Source organism: Asparagus officinalis, chromosome 6, assembly GCF_001876935.1.
Source record: "Asparagus officinalis chromosome 6, Aspof.V1, whole genome shotgun sequence".
NCBI classification, from domain to species: domain Eukaryota; kingdom Viridiplantae; phylum Streptophyta; class Magnoliopsida; order Asparagales; family Asparagaceae; genus Asparagus; species Asparagus officinalis.
Window position 1 is genome coordinate 39,804,416 of NC_033799.1, and position 14,878 is coordinate 39,819,293.

Below are 14,878 nucleotides of genomic sequence, written 5' to 3' on the forward strand. Positions count from 1 at the left end.
ATGAAAACGCAAAGAGAGAGGGAGAGAAGGGGTTTTTTTACCTTAGGCAACCTAGACGGAAATTTTCCGTCTAGGTTGCTTCATCCTAGACCGAATCTGTCGAGGATGAGGGCAAAGACTTTTTTTTATAAATAACCGTCTAGTTTGTTAATTTAGATGAAAAATTCAGTTTAGATTGATCTACACTAAACGGAACAAACTAGATGGAATTTTTTCCGTCTATTTTGGGACAAACTAGACGGAAAAAATTCCGTCTAGTTTGTTCTGTCTAGTTTGTCCATTTTTCTACTAGTGATATGGTGGAGAAAGTTTTTTAAAGTCGGAGGTGTGCAATAGAGGTGCTCATGGTTATTAGGGGAGGACATAGGAGTTCGAAAGAGATTGGCGGATGTGGAAGTTGCATTGAAGGAAATCATAACCAAGACCTAAGCAGTGCAGTCTGGATAAATGATCCACACTCTCCTAAGCACTCCATAGACCTTGGCAGGCATCCTAGTTTCCGCATAAGCCTAGGCAGATGCCTAGGAGTTTTAGCTGCTAGTTTTTTAAAACATTGATTGTAATAAACGAATGATGGGGAACGTACTAGTGGAAAAAAATAATTAGAAGCAAAGGTAAATTGATAAATCAAAAAATATAAAATAAGTTACAGATAAATCTCTAGCCTGGTTAGTTATTTCTCCTTATTACTGATACTGAAAACTTTCTTTTATTTTTAAGAGGGAACTGACTATTAGAAGCTTTAAGTAACCTAGAAGTCTTCAACTATCTAATGAGGTAACTCGAGCTCTCATTACATGGTCTGGTAACACTTGAAATATTTTGATTGATATCACTATGCTTTCCTATGTCAGAGCAAGGTGACATAGAGAACAACATTCATCTAGGAAAATCTTCGAGTTTGAGTATTGTAAAGAAAGGGGGAAAAGGAAAAAAAAATGTAGAGGACCTTCTATAGAAAATCAGATAGGGTGTATTACTACATATTTTAAGGCGAGTGATGGAGCTGATACAATATTCTGATTGTATTAATGTTATAATTGTTTGTACTAATATTTACTAATCGCACTTCGTTCTACACGGATTGCACTTACACTTTATTGTGATTGCACTGGTTTAAAATCAATAGTGGGATACATGTCTTATACTCCTTCCCCATATGGTTTTTAATGGGAGACCATCTTGAGGATTTTTTTTTTCATGATCAGTTTATCATTGATTGCATCTACATTTTATTCTGACTGCACTGGTTAAAATTAGTTGTGATATATTTCTACCTTCAAGATTTTCCTTTCATGAATGTCAATTTTTCTTATCAAAGTTAATTGCATATTAATGGGAAATTGATGGGAATATAGGGAAGAGGAGAGAGGGAAGGCGGAATTGCATATTAGTTAATGGGAAATTGATGAACTGTGACATGATAGAGACTATATTGCATGGCATTAGGCGGCTGAAATAAAAGATTTAATTGTATGGGAAATTGATGAACTGTGACATGATTAATGGGAAATTGATGAACTGTGACATGATTGATGTAGAGACTATATTGCATGGCATTAGGCGGCTGAAATAAAAGATTTAATTGTCATCTGTCATCCTACAACTAGTGACGTCTGTTTTAATTTATAGTAATTGATAATGATAATTGATTGGTAATAGATTGGATCATGGAAAGCAAACTTGAGGAAATGGGTTAGTTACATGGGAATAAAGTCTAAGTAACAACTATCCAGGCTACAGTATTCTACCTTATGCGCCCTTACCTTTGCGTTCTGGCCTGAGATTAGCTGGTGGCAACAACACAAAAATGCAAATAACATACGTATAGGTTGAAGCTGATCCTCTTTCTTTTATCTCTTTCCCTGTTCTGTGGGATAACACGTTCGGAATCGGAAGCTATGGATATAAAATCTCAGATGAAGAGAGATGAAGGCGCAACAAGCTAGAGGTTATGTAATCCTCCTCCATTAGTGTGTCAAAAAAAGAGCTTCAGAAAAGTATTTTACTTTGATTTTTGTATTTTGTCCCGCTTAGTATTTGTCTAGCATTGGGGTCTCAAAAGAGATTTGTGTATTAGTTGAAGCTAGTTTGTGCAGAAAATAGCCCACGGTTTTTGTTAATTATTGGGCAATAACAATTGCCGAGATTTGGCAAATTTTATTAGTTGCAATCACGTATAAGAACAATTACGGAGAGGTTTTTTTTTCCAGTCGTACATTCTTTCAACCTTGTGTTTTAAGCAAACATGTAGGTATTATTCAATCTCTATAGTATTTTTCTGGTGCCATGCATTGAGATTAATTCTGCATGTGAAGGAATTGGTACTCGCAAACTTTCTGGTGCATTACGAGGCACTCCTGATGACTATGTATTCAACTGATTTTATATGTATTGTGTGTGGTGTTAGGTACAAGTGGCAATCTGATTTTATATGTTACTAGAACAGACAAGTTAGTCTTCTTTCGACGGTTAACAGGCTTCTGAATTTTCTCAAAATCAGTATGTAATGCAATTATAAGCCCTACCATTACAACGAACCAAACATCTGCAGGTGCTGCAAGCGTTTGTGTGTGCACGCACACGCGCACGTGCGTGTTATTGGTGGTACATGCAATCCCCTTTTTGTGAATACGGATTATTCTTTATGGTTGGTTCACTATTGAGAAATTAATCTTTTGTTGCACAAGGTGTAATTTGATATTTGGATGTTCATGAATTTTTTTGCATTCGAATTGTGATTTTGATTTATTTCCCTTCAGTTTCTTGTATAAGCATGATCCGTTCGTACACGATTCCTGACTAATATGAGTGAAGCTATTACATGTTTGTGAAATGTTGCGATAATTATAAACACTCTGAGTGTAGTCCCCCGCAGTCTCATTGCGGAGTGCCAACTAACCCGCTCAAGCATCCAAACTATCATGAAATGCAATATGCGTCACTCTCTATCATGACAAATGCAAAGTATAGGGTACATACCTCCTAACGCTCGTGCGTGCTCAAATCCAATACATATACTCTCGTATACAACATACGTATATCAATGTGCGACTCGTACTTCACGTACGTAGTCAAAACATGTGAGAAAAGAACAAAGGTTCACAAAAATATCCAGATCAGTCGACCAATCATGTGCCATCGGTCGACTAATGGCTTGCACAAAGCGTGCACAAGTGCCTTGATCGGTCAACTGGTGGTCCATGACCGGTCGATCGGCCAGAACAAATACAAATCCTGCTAACAGTTTATCGGTCAACTGATCATCCTTGATCGGTCGACCGACCAGAAGTAAAAATACAGTTTTCTGAAACAATCCGATATTCTCATAAATTCATTAAAAATCAAAAAATTTCAATAAAACTCATGTGTTAAAACTTGTTTAAGGGATATTAGGGTTTATTCAACTACATAAAATCACAAATATCAAATTCAATTTAAATCTAAACACCATAATGTAGACATCAAAAATTGCCTATAGGTTCCCGCCAGCAGCTCGAGATGAAGCGAAAACGACGAACATCATCATCCGAGCCAGATGAGATTATCCGATGCCATAAAGAAGCAAACAAGCGCACAGAGTGAGTCGGTGAAGCGTACGAATCAGTGAGACAAGCGAAACAACGAAATGACGGAACAAGACCAAAACAAGGCTTTGCCACTTGCGAGTCACATCAAAGTGACCTGCTGGTGTGCGAGTCACATTGAGGTGACTCGCACATGGAGAGTCACCTCAATGTGGCTCGTACACGTGCGAGTCACATTGAAGTGACTCGCACAGTACTGAGTCACCTCGAGGTGACTGCACACTCAGATACCCAAAACGTGTATTTCGATGATTTTCTCAGGATTTGATCATTCTACTGCCTTCCTAACTACCTTGAGATCATCCATAAACATGGTTAAGTCATTATTAACTGAAGATAAGATCGAATCATGAATTCTTATCCAAAAAACATAGCATTCGAAGCCTATAAGTACACGCCTAGGGCCCCTATACAGGGGGATATGAAATTGGAGCTTTGAGGCAAGGTGCTGTCGAATTGGAGAGCAGACTCATGAATTTCAGAGGGAGGCTATCAGATCTTGGCGAACTTCAACATAAAGAGGACGTTTTTTCGAGAGATCTGAGGCTGTTTCCATCGTTCCTTAAGATCAGACCTCATTTTGATCTTGAGAAGAGTACTTATCTCACCTTGTTGAGATATTTACTTTAGTTATTATTTCTTTTGTGAAACAAGATTAATTAGATTTGATTCTTGGTGGTCCACAGACTAAAGCATCCTTGGCACAAGCAAAGACTCTACGCAATCAACGATTGATAAACGATCCTGCGTGTGTTTCCAGGAGATTATATTTATTTTTTTATTTGTGTAGAAAAGTCTTATAAAAAGGCTCCTTCTTTTGAATCTTTTATAATCGATAAACGTTGTAATGGATTCCACGAATAAAAAGATTTTTGACGCAAACACGCTGACGATCACAGTGGAAGCCAACAGCCTCTCTGCCAAGGTTATCGTGTCATAACAAGGGATCAAGATCCCAGTTGATGCAGAGGTCGAGTACGAGTTCGACCAGCAAAAATATGAAGAATACCTCTCCTACTACTCCTCCAAATCCTCTTCCCCTCGCAAGTGGAGGAAGATCTCTTTTTCAAAGAACGTTCGTGAGTCTTCAGATCTGAAGAAGACCTAGGGCGATGACTCTAGCCCAGTTATTTTTGCGATTTCTCCCCACAACGCCCCTCAGCCGTCTAACCAAGCCGGATCTGCTGATCACAATAACCCCTCCTCAATCAATGAGTTAATTACTGGAGGTGTGTCGATTCTGTCGAAGAGGGCTCGTCAGAGGCAATACCAACGCCTCATGCATCAACATGCCAAAGCTTTGGAGCCAGTTGATGAGATTAGTTATCATGCTGATCTGGAGTCAGGGAAGCATTGCAGGACTCAACCGCCTCAACAGCAAGCTATTCACTCCTCCTCCAAACAATCAACTAGTGAATGGATCCGTGTTAAAAGGACACGTTCAACTCTTGAGGAACGCATTCACAAGCACCGCACACTACTCGCGCATGCACGAATTCTTGTGCAGGAGGCACAAAAGTTAAAGAAAGAAGAGGTGGCAAAAAACCACCAAAACCACGCCAAGTATAGAGGTTAAAGTCCAAAATAGCGTCAAAAGCAACTCGGACAGCGGCCAAAGCAATCAGAAAATCCGAGTCACGTCAAGGTGGCTCGGAAATTCCGAGCCACCTCAAAGTGGCTCGGTCAAGGGTGAGCCACCTCGAGGTGGTTCGCGCCAGCTTCACCTCTCGCAATTGTTTTCATGCCTTCGACAGCCTTCGTTTCTGCTCCAAATGATCCCGTACCTCCGGTGAAGTTCCACGGTGTTTGTTGGGAAAATTGAAGAAGAAAATAAAAAATTAAATTTTGTATTATTCTTTCTAACAGACTTAGAAAAAGAATGAATTAAAATTCTCTCAATGTAATCTCCCTCTAATAAACTTAAAAAAAGAAATTACAATCTTCTCTTATCGGATTCCCGATTTATAAAAGAGAGAAAGATCGACGAAGATTCTTCTCTTTGTTTAAAACTGGGGTTTTCTTAGTGTCGATGGAATGCCTCCCTCGAAGGCTCGCATCGAGTTTGCTTTCCGTTGATGATCCGAACGTATCACTTCACTGGAACACAGTTTCTTCCTGATGGATGTCGTGGAGAACTTGCGTGGAAAGTTTGAAAATAACTCATAACGAGTTTTAGAACTCAGAGGGAGTTTAAACTCTGTGACAGAGTTGATTTGAACCAAAAATCAGTTTTAAGTCAAGTACCAAGGCTCTTTATGATTGAAGAATGCTCTCAGTTGAAGAATACCAAACTTCTCCTCCGAAATTCTGATAAGAAAAGAATCTCCAGGAATTTCAGATTAGAAAGCCTTCTGTCGATCTCCAAAAGAATGATCCAAGATCCTCCAAAGCCGATCAATTCTTCTCCCCAAAAGCCCCTTTAGATCTGTAATAATTTCTAGCTCTCGAACTTAGTTGAGTTTTGAGGTATTTATAGGGGATTAAGGGGTGTAGCCGACCCCTTAATCCGCTCCTAAGTGGGGGCGGAAAACCCTCAGATTGTGGCGAAATGGTTTTGAAAACCGTTCAGCTCGTGTTTGAATGAGTCAAACACAAGAATTGTATTCTTGGTACAAATTCTATGTTCGAATATAGCTGTTGAAAGCTGCATTTGCAATTGTTTGGTGGGAAAATTCAAAGAAGATAATTGAGAACAAAAATGTGTTATTCTATCTGACAGACTCAGAAAAAGAATTAATTACAATTCTCTCAATACAATTTCTCTCTAACAAACTTAGAAAAAGAAATTACTCTTCTTATATCGGATTCTCGATTTACAAAAGAGAGAAGGACTGACTTAGATCCTTCCCTTTGTTTAACCTATGTTTTTTACGGTAGCGATGAGATACCTCCCTCGATATTAGTGTCGAGTTTGCTTCTTGTTGACGATCCGATATTTCACCTCGTTAGATTAAAGTCGATGAAACTTGCATGGCAAGTTAAGCACAATCCTTATGAGTTTAATAACTCCGTGTAAGTTTAAACTCTATGAAAGAGTTGATTTGAACCAAAATTCGGTTAATGAACCAAGTACCAAAGCTTCAAAATTTTTGTTGCTGAAGGATGCTCCAAGATCTCCAAAAAAATATCTCCTTTCCTTAACTCTGTTGAGTTTTCTATTATTTATAGGGGATAAGGGGTTGCAACTGACCCCTTAAACCGCTCCTAAATGGACGAAAATCCCTCAGAACATAGGAAAAATGGTTTTGGAACCGTTCAGCTCGTGTTTGAACGAATCAAACGCCAAAACTGACGTTCTAGGCCTAAACTCTGCATCTTAGACATAAAACGCAGAGTTGGGCATATGCCTAAGGCTGAAAACGCAGTGGCCGTGCTGCGTTTGGAATCTGAGATGTGAAGATAAACTCTGCGTTTTGGAATTAAAGAGATTGTTGACCTCTAATCTCTTTCATTAGAGCGTTTGCAAAGATCGTTATTTTGTAATCTTCACCTTAGCTTTTTAAAATATTAGAGTCGTCAGATTGTAACTCTCACTATGAAGATTGTTGACTCAGAGTTTCCATCGATTATCGTGAAGATCATCGAATTGTAACTTTCTCGATCTACATGAAAATCTTCTAATTGTAGCCTTTATTTGTTGATGTGAAAGTTATTTGATTATAACTTTAATTATTAGTATTTGATGGGGATCGACTATCTGTAATAATTTTTAGACAGCCTACAGAACCCCCTTTAAAGTTTTCTAAAGTTCGCGGTTGAATAGAACGAATTTTTAGAATACTTTGGATCCCCAAATTGATTTGAGATCTGTTCTTGAATGATGGTTTACTATATCTGTTTTGAAGACATCGTGAACCTGATTGTAGAAATTTTCTCTATGTCGTAGTTCTGCTTCCTATATTTAGCGATTTCTTTGCTAACTTTCTTAAAATCTCCTTTGGTAAAGATTAACCCCAATACTCCCGATGAACACGTAGAAATAGTTAAGGTAGTTCTGATCTCCTTAAACCAAACAAGATAACTTTTGTGTCTTGATGATAATAAACTTAGTCAAACAAGCTAAAATCCAAGTTATCATCATTAGATCCGTTAGTCGGATTGACCTTTTCCTTTTCTTTGGCAGCAGCAGGAATAACAATATTCTCAGTCAATGCAACAAGAACGATAGCAATAATGACTTTGCTTGGATCTTTGAGATATTCCCTTAACTTATATGAAGGTGTATTCAGTGTCAACAACACCAGCAAAAAGATTCTTGTAGGTATTGATGAACACCTTACGCGTAGCTGCAAGAGTTAGGTAAGAGAGAGCTAATGACAGCGAAGTAACCATAGAAACACCAGCTGCAAACTTATCAATGAGGTCATCCTCAGTGAGGTTGAGCACATTTGGGCTAAAAACAGATCCATTGTCATAAACAGAGAGAACCACAAGCCCGTATGAGAATGACCTTATCTCAAATTTGGCCAGGAGGACAGTCTCAGAGGAACCCACTTTGTCTCCTTTCTTAATCAATTCAACTGGGGTAATAATTTCAACAGTACCCTTGTTAATCTTGTTTAGAATGTTAAGCTATTTGAAAGGATGAGTTGCGAGAAGGATCAAGTTCAATATTGTTAGCGACATCAATCATAACCTGTCTATACTCATCCAAGAGGCTGCATAGCTTCTTGTTGTAAATCAATTTCTTCTCAGCTTTAGTCACCTTGATGGCCATTGCTAGCTTCTTTGAGTATCTGAGCATGTACAATAACCCCAATGGTGATGTTGATTCGGCGTAAGGGCCAAGACAAAGCAAATTGAAGGAGGTGCGATTTGTTTAAAACACGTAACCAAGAATGGTTGCTGCAATGCTTGTATTGAGAGGCCAAAAATGCACAAATGAATTATGTATCTGAGATTTAAAGTACAGGGTGAACTTTGTATTTAGAATTTCAACCAACATGAATGCAAAGGTCGTGTTTTGGGTGGGATTTTTGTCTAAAATCTCGTCCTAACTTGACAGCTCACAGCTATCTATAAATAGACCGCTGGGGTCAAATCAAGAGTCGTTCGACTCTTTCATCATCTCAAAGCTTTAAAAAAAAATTTTGTTTAATTTATCATCCGAGCACTATTCTGTTTGCCTCCTTGTTTTGATGATGATTTAACAAACAATTTACGACTAATATTGTGTTTAGTATTTTGTTTTGTGTTGTTTAGTATACACAAGAAATGAGCTACATTGATATTGAAGCCAATGCAAATCAAATCAATCAATAAATTTCAAGCTTCATATGATTTACTCTTGGTATAGTTAGTATAGGTTTATATGTAATGTGTGCTAATTCTTCAAGCTTAAATTTTACACACATATTTATTTGTGAAATTTCTCAAATCATAAGTGTTTTTATGTAAAATATATTTTAATATGCTTTGGACTATACAAACATTATAAATAATTTTATTAAGTCCATAAAAACATTATACAAGTTTTCAAAACTTGATTTGAGAAAAATGTCAAAATTAACATGTTTAAATATACATGTATTTTAGTGTTCTTTGAATGTTTCTAAAATTTCACAAATGGTAAGTGAAAATTGAAAATTTTCTTTTCCAACATGTTTGTATTCATATTTATAAAAAAATTTCACAAATGGTAAGTGAAAATTGAAAATTTTCTTTTCCAACATGTTTGTATTCATATTTATAAACTTTTCCCAAAGTTTTATATTTTAAATTGAAAATTTTCTTTTCCAACATGTTTGTATTCATATTTATAAACTTTTCCCAAAGTTTTATATTTTATAGAAATTATTTACTATTTTTTAAAGCCTCTCAAAAGTCAGATTTTGAATATGCACAATCTCTGTGCATGTTCATAAGTCGACTTATCAATACTGATAAGTCGACTTATGTACTGCTCTCGAGTGTGTGTTTTTTCCTCTACCAAGTCGACTTATCAGACTTTGTAAGTCGACTTATAGCAAGTCGACTTGTGATCCTATATAAGTCGACTTATAGCTTGTTTTTCAGTCTGTTATTTTCTTCTGTCAAATCGACTCGTGTGCACTGTTAAGTCGACTTATGGCACTATTAAATCAACTTATAAATATGATCGTTGCACAGTAATGACTATTTCCAGATTCTGTTTTTGGTTGGGTTTTTGGTCATTTTCTTTGATTCTTGGACTGGTTTCTTCAAGCCTATAAATACTCCTTTACATTAACTATTTCCAAAAAACCAAAGAATATTTTAAACAAGTTTTAAAAAAGTTTTAAAGTTTGATTAAGTTTGTTTCAAGTTTGGTGTTTGGTTTTCACAAAGAGGAGCTTATATCCTTGGTTGAGGAATTCATCCTCAATCTTTCATCATTTGGTGTTTGGTTTTCACAAAGAGGAGCTTATATCCTTGGTTGAGGAATTCATCCTCAATCTTTCATCATCTACTCTTTGTGTTTATAGAGAAGTTCCCCTAACTCAATTATCTAGTATTTTATTCTTGAATTTCATATCTCTTTTATTGCTAGTTCCTTTTGAGTTAGATTTTACTTGTACTCATTTATCACATACACATCCCTATTGAGCTTCTAGGATTACATACACTATATTGTGGATTGTAGTGAGTGGTATTATGAGAGTGAGTTTCATTGTGTTCTCATTCATTATTAGAGAACAAATTATTGTATTTGAGCTTCAATTGTGAGTATCACTTTGTAATATACATTTACACCGAGAGGAGTATGTGGTGAGGACGTAGTCGATTTCAGGAGGAGTGGGGTCGATAGTAAAGCCTAGAGGGAGGTAAGTAAAGCCGAGCACTTGAGAGAGGCGATATGTGAGGACCAACACTTGAGGTTATAGTTTGTGTATGTTCATTGTGAGTGACTTGGTAGAGTTTTCGGTGAACTAGAAAACCGAGTGTGTAGAGAAGTTCTGGCTTCTAAACTGGATGTGTTGATATAGTAGAGATCTCCTCGAGGTGAGGAGCGGAGACGTAGGTCAAGGGTTGACCGATCTCCATGATTATATCTTGTGTTTGAGTTTGCTTTGTGTATATTTATTTTGTGCTTGTAATTTACATTCTTTCCCATAACTCATTCATATATCTTTTACAAGAATTAATTAATCAAGAAAGTTTTTTTAATTGGCATAAAATCAGAATTAGATTAGCATTAATCCTATTCACCCTTCTCTAGGGTCTAACAATTGGTATCAGAGCTTGGTGTTCTTTGATTTGAGGTTTAACCGTCTTGAGTTAAAAATCCCTTGTTCTTATTTTTTTTGCTAATCTAGTTTTGATTTTATTTGGTTCTTGCTTGCACATATCATGGACATGCACGCTGCACCTAGTCTTGGTTATGATATTAACATTACTTTTAGAATTAGTAATTTCCCCTATGCCCAATGGTGTGTTAGATTTAAGCTTTTTGCTAGATCTAAAAATATTGATATTTAGGAAATTATTGAATGTGCTTATGTTGTACACACTACGGAGAGATCCAAGTGGAGTAATAATGATAATAGAATGTTTGCTATGAATAAGTTCTTTTTAGAATTCCTAATTACCTTTGGCTTATCTTTCGTTAACAAACTTGATTCTTTTGATAGTGCTTATACGTTGTGGAAATTAATAGAAGCACATCAAGGAGACTTGGAGGCAATCCGACAAGATTTGGAGGATTCTGCTTTAAGTTCAAAAGGAGCATCATCTTCATGTACACGTCCACTAGGCGATAGCCCTAGTGAGGTATGTGAGTCTGATAACAATGATGATTTTACTTTTGATGAACACGCACATGAATATGAAAAATTATTGCGTGATCATAAAAATGTGAAACATAATTCTAAAGAACTAAAAAGCAAGCATGTTCAATTTAAATCCGTTCATGAGTCCATTGTATCTAAGTTTAATTTCATTGCAAATGAAAATGTTGATATTCAAGAATGTAATAAAAAATTTAAGATTAAATATTGTAAGTTTGACTCATGACAAAAATAATACCATGTTAGAGGTAGAGGCTAGTAAAAATAGACTAGATACTCTTGTAAATAAGTATGTTTTCTTTACTTCTTGTGACAATGCACATATTTCAAATGATGAGTTGAATCAAAAGAAAAACGCATATCACCTTTAGATTTAACATTAAGCACCTGCATTGCCAACAATGAAAAGCTTATGGACGTATGTACAAAGTCTCATAAAGATATTTCTAAGAAATCTATTCACTATGCACACATGTATAATAAAGTTTACAAGTGTACCATTTGCGACCAAAAAGGCCATATTGCTAAATTTTGTTATGATACATAAAAATCCAATATGCCTAAAAATATTAATCCTTGTGCATCCCATCAAGCTTCTTCATCTCATACACATGTACATGCACATATTGGACATCATATATGTAGGCGTCAAAAAAATGCTTACAGACATCCAAATACCACTCAAGGCAAAGAGAAGACGATAAACGCCATTCTCTTAATCAGAGGGAATCATTCAAACGAAGTGAGACAACATGTACACACCAACAGCAGCACTTGGTGCCACGGCTCAGGCACGGCAGCTTATGATGCCGCGGCTATGGCGCGGCAGTATATGGTGTTGCGGCTGAGGCGCGACAGCATATAGTGTCGCGACTGAGACGCGACAGCCTAGGGTGAAGCGGCTATTATAGGGGAGTACTGCGACGGTTACAAGACAGTTGTACGATGATTATTTGAAGCCCACGTGGCGGCATATCAGAGATAGAACGTGTGCTGTCGTGGACAAGAAGTTAAACCACGAAAAAGGTGGTTAAAAGTCGTGGGAGAACAGTTTCAAGCACAATAGAACGTGTTGGTAACTGCCTCTGTGGCCGCTGCAGTCCACACTGTCGCGCCAATAGCCACGGTAGTGTTGGCTGTCGTGGCCAAAGAGCAGTTACTTGGTCAGTTGTTTCGCCTCCATTTTAACTGTTGTGCACTCATACCCCTATAAATACCTCCCTAGACACGAAATAAAGGGGGGAGAGAGCATTTTGGAGCAGAAGAGACTTGAGTTTTTGGTAATTTTGAGGAAGAAAGAGAAAACTTTCACCCTTTGACAAGCATCATTTGGTGATTCCTAGAGATCTAAGCTCAGACTTGATCTTTGGAAGAGTAAACATCTTACATCGATAAGATATTCGCTTTCAAATCTTTACTTCGATAAACGAAGGAAAAATTCCCAAAACCTTCACGATTCAATCAGAATCTGTGAATCGGTGGTTCACGGGTTAACGCACCCCCGGCACAGGCAAAGATCCCACACAAGCATCGATCCAAACAACGATCCTGCGTTTGTTTCTAAAAAGTTGTAATTTTCCTTTTGTTGTGTAAGAGAAGTCTTATAAAAAGACTATTTCTTTTGAATTTATTATAATCGACCGAAGATATAATGAATTCCACAACGAAGTCAACTTTCGACGAAAACAAACTGGCGACCACAGTGGGAGCCAACGGTCTCGCTGCCGAGACCGTCGTGTCGCAGCCGATCAAGATTCCAGTTGAATCCACAGTCGAATACGAGTTTTACCAAACCAAGTTTGAAGAATATCTCTCATCATCCTCTTCAAGATCTTCATTGTCTCGCAAGTACAAGAGGATCTCACAATTAAGGAAGACCTACATGCCAAAGAAGGCACAAAATGAAGACTCTCGCCTGATTGTTGCTAAGGATTTTACTCGCAACACCTCTGCTCACAATGACTCTTATCTAGTTAAAGAGTCATCGAATCAAAGCCCACCAGTACTGACGAAGAGGGCTCGTCAGAGCCAACGTCAGCGCCGCGCTCGTCAAATAGCTAAGGCCTTGGAACAAACCGACGGGGTTCGTTATTACGCGGACCTAGAGTCGAGGAGGCATCGAGTGGTTCAGTTGTCTCAACAACCAATTACTCATATCTCTGCTAAACTAACGACGGATGAATGGACTTTAGTCAATCATATCTCTGCTAAACTAACGACGGATGAATGGACTTTAGTCAAGAGGGCTCGCTCAACCCTCAAAGAATGTATACAAAAGCGTCGTGCAAACGCTGCTTATGCCCGTGCTCTCTTACAAAAAAGACGAGAAAGAAACAAGAAAATGATGGCCAAAGAACTACCAAAATTCTACAAAGTTTGGATCCCAAAGTCTGGACTTAAGCAAAATCAGCATTCGGAGCCCGTTAAGACTCCATACCCACAAAGGGGTGGTTCTAAACGTGTGACTCCCGACATAACCTTGGATCGCTCAAAGACAGTAATAAATTGTCCTGAGAATGCCAATAAGGTTTTACACCCCCAGAAGAAGACGTGTTCGCCAAAAGACATCGTTATACCTGGGAGGTCATGCCAACAGACGATACGATTTTTTGGCAATCATACCGATGAATCGTATTATCAAGTTGGGGGTGTGAATAAATTTCAAAAGAGAGTTATTCGAGAAATAAGCCCTCATTGTTCCTGTGCACAACTCATTAGAGCAGCATTGTCGGAATATAACTACACAAAACGAGAAGCCATCCCACGAAGAGTCTCAGTATTCCACAGTCTTTTCACCGAAATGTCGAAGCTTAAGCCGAGACATTTCCGTAAGAGAAAATCAGCTGCCCAAGATGATGAATTCCCTGAAGTCACCATCAACATGGTTGATAAAAGAAAGTCTAAGCGGCATTCAAGTGACTCAAATCCCGACTTTTCCCCGAGAGGAAAAGTCAATCCAAGAATTGCTCAAAGGATATCTCGACTCCAATTAGGAGCCATCAGACGCAGGAATTACAAGAGAATGCAAGAAGGAATGTCTTCGGAGGATGAACTCTCGGACACTTGTTCTGCAATCGCTTCTGATGATACAGTGTCTAGCACGGGACAAACCAAAGAAGTGTTCACAATCACTCCTGATCAGCTTGCTCAAATGCTTCAAGATGCTCTAGCCAAACAACGTGAAGAAATTAGAGCTGAGATGAATACAGAGATGGAGTTGGCTATCCAACAAATGAGGGAATTGCTAGCTCAGCGGCCTCAACCTCCAGAGTCCAGTCAGCGAGCTGAATCCAGCCGCCACACTCAGAATGTGGCAGATGATAGTGATCCAGAAGTGGATGAAGTCATTATGGCTGATACACCTCCCAATAGTAATAACGTTGGGGGTGGTTTAATGCACTCTCCCAATAACGATATTGGGGGTGGTTTAATGGCACCTCTTACAGGGGGTGGCCCAACTCATTCTCCTCAACGTCCTTCGAATAAAGACATAGGCGATGACGAGAAAATGAAAGAGCTTGAAAACAAAGTCAATGCTTTGATGAC

At 38.0% G+C, this 14,878-nt stretch overlaps 1 pseudogene; it reads right to left on the minus strand.

Moving 5' to 3' along the window:
• Window positions 7,634–8,304, minus strand: LOC109846077 (annotated as a pseudogene).